Genomic DNA, 7490 nt, shown 5'->3' on the forward strand with positions numbered 1-7490 from the left:
TTGAACGAAGTCCTCCTCGGGACCCCTTCTTCTCCTCCTTCTTCTTCGGCAACGTGTACGACTTTTCGACTAACATGACTGTTAGCAAAGCCGCCATGGGGCCCTCGGGCAACGGTGTCGGGCAGTTGATCTGCTTGGACTTCTTCAGCCAGATCTGTGAAAGCGGAGGGAAAGGGGAGTGAGAGCCTTGTTAAAAGGGAAAAATCTGAACACATATAATGAAATTTTACCGGTCCGAGAGGGTTATTTGCGTCAATACCGATGTCTTCCTCCTCGACTTGCCAAGTCTTCTGTTACTTGAACAACACGTTCCACATTTTTCGTGGGTGATGCGGAACAAGTGTTGCATGGTGACCGGGACATCCGGACTGTAAGACAACATAGGGGCAGCCCGATGTTGACAAGGGAGGAGGCAACGGTGTAGCATGACCCGAACCACGTTGGCAGCTCAGTCTTCTTCTTCATCGGGATGAAGACACACCTTTGCAGCGCCTCCACCTCCGGAGCTTCCCCCCAATTGAGTGCCTTCTTCATCCGTGAAACGAGTCTAACGGGAGGTCCGGATCTAAATCTGGGGGTGCCTCCCACCCTGCGTCATGTGGTTCGGTGCTGTAGTACCACTCTTGTTTACTAGACCTCGGCGATATCTATGAAGGAACCATTCGACCATTGTACCAAGTGGAGCTTGCTAATCATCACTCCCCCTACAATCTGCCTTCTCGTCGCTGACCACCTTCGGCTTAATGTTGAAAACTTTCAACCACAAGCTGAAGTGGAGTTGAATTCGCAAAAAGGCCTCGCAAATAGTGATAAAGGTTGAAATATACATAATACAGTTCCGAAGGAGGTCATGGAAATCCAACGCGTAAGAAAACATCATACCCTACACGAAGGTGTGGAGAGGGAAGCCGAGGCCCCGAAAGAAGTGGGGGATGAACAACACCCTCTCGACCTCCTTGGGCATGGGGATGACTTGGTCCTTCTCTGGAGCACGCCGAAAAGTAGCCGCGTGCTTCAACTCCAAAATGTCGTTGTTGGTGACACAGGAGGCCACCCACTTTCCTTTAGAACCCGAGCTGACCATGGTCAAATTGGGGAAAATGTTTGAAAGGATTGGGGGAAGATGGAGCTTGGGAGCTTGGAGCTCAGAGGATTAGGGAAGTCGATGACGATGTGATGTCTGGAAGGCGCGTGAAAACTATTGTGGTAGTTTCCTTTTTATAAGCTGATGTAATACCAAGAGCCCCTCTACTACGCCGTGGATCTCGTCACTTCCCGATAAATCGTGTAGTTATGCGCGCATGGGATAGCCCAAATCATAAACCATATCCCGTGAAAAGCGGGGCACGATCTCCATATTGATGGGACGTGTCAATGAAAAACTACCTCGAACCACGGATCAACTTTTTGTAAGTGATCAGTGGTCATGACCGTCCGCGACCTTTCATTGAAAGATTGTTAGACAGAAGCATTGTTCACACTTGAGCGGCTTGTCTTCAAGGCTAAGTAACATATGTTGCTCGGAAAACAGGGAAATCATTGATGGCCAAACTGTTACCGGCTGAACATAAATGGAGAGAGGAGCTCGCCCCGCAAGCCGAAGACCTTGTGTGCAAAAAGACAGCTGGGAATCAAGACTACGGTGTTGGAGGCCAGTTCAGGGGCTACTGAGGTAGTCCGGGATTAAAGGGTCCTCGGGTCGTTGACCTATCTTCATGGGTTGGACTCATGGGCCGCCCTATGGTTATCACCGAAGGGCCGAACTACAAGACAATGTCGTATCCAAGATGGAATTCTCCTGGGCTTGGCATGCACTCCAAGTCCTGATGATGGATTCGACATATTTACTCCTTGATGTAACCGACATTGTGTAATCCTAGGTACCCCTAGTATCTATATAAACCAGAGGGTTTTAGCTCATAAGGAACATTAAGATCAATACTCCTAGGGTTTAGACCATAGCATACGATCTCGAGGTACATCAACTCTGTACTCGATACTCAATCATCAATATAAACGAGAGCATGACGTAGGATTTTACCTCCATCAAGAGAGACCGAACCTGGGTAAACATTGTCTTCCCTGTCTCCCGTTACCAATCGATCCAAGATCCACACTTCGGGACCCCTACCCGAGATCTGCCGGTTTTGACACCGACAGTCGAGCCATTATACCGGTAGTAAACCCGGACAAACGTCATGTTAGGCTTGTAAAAGCCCGACCTTCATTTATGAAGCCCGAGCCCGACTCGAAGCCCGAAATACTCTTTGTTTTCAAGGCCGAGTCTGACCTGAAATCATGCTCGACACCCAAAAGCCCGACCTAAACGATGTTTTTAGTTTACCAAATGTAAGGCTGACCCGACGAACGAAATACAAAAAAAGAAAAGCCCGGCCCCGGCCCAAACTACCTTCCGAGCTGTAAAACAAGGCCTGAGTCCGGCCCAAATGGCAAGCCCAACCTGGCCCTGCGTGAGTTTTTCAAGTCGGGCTACCCATGCCCGGGTCTAAGCAGCACACAAAGGCGGTTTTAGGTACCTTCTAGAAGGTTCCCAGTTCTTGGTTGATATTTATTTATTTTTTACTAGGTTTTGCGGTTTCCTTTTTTTATGTTTCTTCTCCTTGCTTTTAGTTTTTACATAGTTTCATTTTTTTTCACATTTTCAAAAAGTTTGGAATTCCAATTTTTCTTGTGTTTAAAAATAAATTTCATAATTTGAATTTTTGTTCATGTTTCTCAAAACAAATTCTGTTTAAAAAATGCTCGTAATTCAAAAATTTGTTCAGTTTTTTTTTCATTTTTTGAAAAATTAAAAAATGTTAAAAATGTAGAAAATGATCAGAATTTCTAATTTTTGTTCATGTTTTTAGAAATATTGCAATTTTTTAAATATTTATTGAATTTGAATTTTTTCACACTTTTCAATAAAAATTATAATTTGTTTTTGTAATTTAATTTTTTTGTTCAGTTTTTCAGAAATTCTGCAAGTTTTTCAAAATATATTGGATTTGATTTATTTTGACACTTTTCAGTAAATTTTATATTATTATTCGTAATTCCGACTTTGTTTATGTTTTCGAAAAAAATTCGAAATAAAATGTTCACCCTTTTTCCAATTTGGTTAGCAAATTTTTGAATGACAAGCTACAGTATTTTGACGAGCTACACTGGGCCGATGCAGCGTTGCGTTAGCTGGTTTGCTGGGCAATGGGCCGGCCCAGTTCGCTGCCCGCCTGTGCGTCGCCGCCTTGTCTTCTGACCGTTGGTGTGTGGCCTCCACTTACCAAAGTTGTCGCTCGCACGAAAACGAAAGAGGAAAGAAAAACATACCTAGCCCACGCAATCGACCGTCTTCCACATGATGAAGCAGTCTGCCGCCGCCGTCTCCAAGAACACGGGCGGGGAACTGCCGCCGCCGTCTGCCGATCTTTTCCCTCACATCCGGTCGCTTCCGTCGTCGGCCGCTTCCCGTTTCTTCGCCCGTCGTCCCTCCCCGCACTCACGCACGCCTGCACCTATCTCGAGCGGAACAGGGGATCAATTGATGGTTCGGCTTCCATCCAAACCGGCCGCCGGCCAGTCCACCGAGGAGAGAGCCCAAATTGTGCTTGCGAAACCCTAACATCTCCGCTGCCTCGCCCAGTTCTTGCTCGCCTTAGCTCGGAGGGAAGGAGCAGGACGCCGCCGCCCGTCCCCTCGCACCATGCCCAGGACGACGGCGCCGTGGACGGCATGGCGCGCGACGTCACGGAGCCTCCCTCCCCTGCGGCGCCCCGGGGCCCTAGATCCTCCTCCTTGCCGGCGCCTCCGCGTGCGTGACCCTCAACTACGGCCGCGCGTGCCGTTCAACCCTCTGTTCGAATCCATGATGTATTGTCATTTCTTTCTGATCTAAGCATACATGGATGGTGGCAGCGGTGGGGAGGAGCCCTGCGACGACCTCGACGCCTGCTCCGTCGACCACAACCACCGCGTCCGCAAGAAAGGTACAAAACCAACCGCACATCCCCCCTTCAAGAATCAGAAACAACCATACATGCTGCCACGAACAACCCATACATTACATTGCCTTGTTAGGACAAGCGAATTCATATGGTAGTAACGATTAATAAGATTAGGAGCCGTGGATGCAGTGAAGTGGCTAGAGAATTTCGGAATCCAGACTGTTGCTGCTATAGATCTACTCTGCTCCACCATTTTGGTAACTGATGGCAATGCAGCAGCTGTGTGGTTCCCAGCTTTATGCAGCAGCTATTCAACTACTGATTTATTGCTTGGTGATCAATTGTGCGTGCTTAGATAATTTATACTGGGTAAACTGCAGAGCTCAGCAGCATGCGCACCTGAATTTGCTGTGATGACCGGACAAGTTACATGTTCAGTCAGTCATTCCCTGCCAGCCCATGGCTATGCTTTCCTTCTAAATTCCACATGTTATGTGCAGCCGCATGGATTGGGGATATGCACTTCGGTTTTGGGTTCAAATGGGCAATCGTTGAGCATTTGTATCACTATCGAGGATCTCAAGCACTTGGATCGCACTATGATCAAGTGCATTCTGGTGCTATGATGATTGTGACAGAAGATGTTAGCAGCAGAACCAATCGCTATGTAAGCGTGATAGCCTGGCGTGACTTCTCTTTTGAACCTGCTTTGTTTATTTTTCAAATCATCAATATTCCCATTGCTTTTCTTCTTGCATAATTGCTCTAATCTCCAGCAATTTTGTGTTGTTGATAAAAATTGGTAGTATATGCAGCCGTGATCATGAAATTGTATTGAGGAGAATAGGAAAAAGATAATTTGAAAGCAAGAGGGGGAAAACTAGGGGGAAAACAGATCAGGAGTGAAGATGGCTGGTGGGAGGAGGGATCGGGGGGGGGGAAGCATGGTATGATGCCAGCCGCTGGCAAATCGGCACTCGGGGTACTGTAGCAGGGGTAAGGGTACTAGCTAGTTCCTGGTGCTTGCCTAAGACCAACTCAATTACTCTTATGATGGGGAAGCATGGTATGATGCCAGACGCTGGCAAATCGGCACTCGGGGTACTGTAGCAGGGGTAAGGGTACTAGCTAGTTCCTGGTGCTTGCCTAACACCAACTCAATTACTCTTATGATGGTTATTATTGCCTTATTAGCACACTCTTATTGGAGGAAAAGGACGAATATCACCTTTTTGTTTTAGAAAAGGGCTGCGGCAAACGTTTCATAGGCGCACCTGTTATAAGAAATGGAAGTATAGATAATTATATCAGCTGCATATTTCTTTTGTTATATATGTGATCCAGAAGTGCAGGTTCGTGAACTGAAAAACTGGTGGTTACATGCAGGATTTTGACCTCCACAGGAAATCTGCAAGGGGAACAACAACAAAGGAAACTGGTGTAAGATTGAGTATTAAGACTCAAAGAGCTACCATCAAGATTATGTCTCTGACAAACAAGTATAGGGTAAGCACTTATTTTTCTTTTAGACATCGATTTAAATTAGCAATTAACTACAATAAAATAGTAATAAACATATTTGTCTTATAGATACTAAGAAAACTTAGCAATGTCATGTGCCTTATAGACTTAAATTTATCTCATTTAGTTAATCACAGCACAAAGAATGAATATCAAATTGGCTAACTCGAATTATCTGTAACTTTCACCATACCATGTGTACACTATACAGTATCCGTTAAAGTCTAAAAATGGCTCAGTAGTGGCCTTCCGCCCTTCCCTACTGTTTTTCACTTCTAAAAAATCTCAACTTAAGACTGCAATGCAATATGTGTGCAGTTCATGTCTATGATGCCTGAGTAACCTTGAAAAAAAATAAGTTCATATATAGTTTCGTTGTGAGTAAACTAAGAAGGGTAAAATTGGGAAGAAGAAACACAACGATCAACAGTAGTCATATCTTTATCTTAAATTAAACTGAAGTTGCCATGGTAGCAATATCTTATAAAACTCTGATTTTGTAGCAAGACACTAAGTTTGACTGAACCTTGTTTGTGCCTTCTGGATATGAGAAAGCACACGAGAAGTGTTGCTTGATCACCTTAACATCGACATTGCCGCAACGGCTTGGCACAAAGGAGCACTTGGGAAGTTAGTGCATAAGCCTGATCCGCCTGAGAGGGTTTTCATCGCACCTCCAGTGCATTGTTCATTTCCCTCCCAATTCGGCTTGGCGCACATTCTCTTTTTGCGGGTTCTATGCCACTGACATAATCCGGCATCCGACATTCTCCCACCGTGCGTCCCTGGCTTGGCGGTAGGTAACGTCGTGCTCTCGGGTGTGCCTCGTGGGTTAGCCATTGCGGTGCCGATTGTCTCTACGGATATGGTGGCACCCAACAGGGTAACGCGAGATGTTGTGAGATTGAGCCATCCCACATAGCAACCCAAAGCTAGGCAAAGGATGTCCAGGCGGACTGGTAGGGATCAGAGAGTGCATGTGATGTGTGGCGGAAGGGATGCAAATGTTGTCGCGAGTGGCATGTTGTGATCATTCGTTGTAATTGGAGCCAAGTGTCAACAAGGTGGCTATTGGGAAGGCGGGAAGATGGCACTGGGAGGAGAGATGCATCATTCGCCATCCTACGTATTTATGTGCGTCAGTCGCGACGGTTGTGTGCAGATTTGGTATCTACATGTGGGTCTCTTAGTCAGAATGACATGACATGGTAGTTGTGGAGTGAGGTGCCACATCTGTTGCCCCGTGTGAGTGTGTTTGGTGGTCGACGGTAGGGCAATATGTTATGTGGTTTGGCCCCACGCAATCCGAGCTCCCTTGTGTGGCTCAGTGGTGATTGAACTAGAGAACTTTATGGTGTAGTTGGATCATGGTTATGATTTGTGTTACATTCGCTTACTAGAGAACGTTAGGGTGTAGTATGATCAGTTGAAGATATATTGGATTTATATGGGTGTAATATGATCATGGTTTTTAAGGCAACGCCTTAGGGAGGGGGAGCGCTTTGACGCCCAGGCGACGACTAGGCGGACACTTTAGGCGCCCAATGCGGTCGATTTTCTAAAGCGGAGGGGGAGTGCTCTGACGCGTAGGCGTCGCCTAGGCGAATCTTCAGGGACGCCTTAAAAACAAGGAATATGATCAACATAGTTATGGGAATTGATTGGCTACTAAATCATCTTGGATTGAATTAGTAGGAAGAAAACCGAGTTTTTTGAGTAAAAGAAATGATGTTTGCGACAAATTAGATGGTATAACTACTTGGATTCCATACCGGAGATAAACTTGGGGTTGGGCAGTTGGATTTGTGATATTTTGACCTGAGCTTTGTGGCTTGTATGTGCTTCGGGATATGAGCATGCAGATGGGACACATGGATTGTAGTTGGTAGGCTTTGATGATTTTGCTAGCCCTCCCCAAGAATGTTATGAGTAAAGGATCAACATGGGTGAAGTATTTGGATTAATTATAATAGATGGGAATTTTAGTTGTATGCGTCTTGTTCGAGTAGCTGTCTCGCTCTTATG

Source organism: Hordeum vulgare, chromosome 6H (genome assembly GCF_904849725.1).
Source record: "Hordeum vulgare subsp. vulgare chromosome 6H, MorexV3_pseudomolecules_assembly, whole genome shotgun sequence".
NCBI lineage: Eukaryota > Viridiplantae > Streptophyta > Magnoliopsida > Poales > Poaceae > Hordeum > Hordeum vulgare.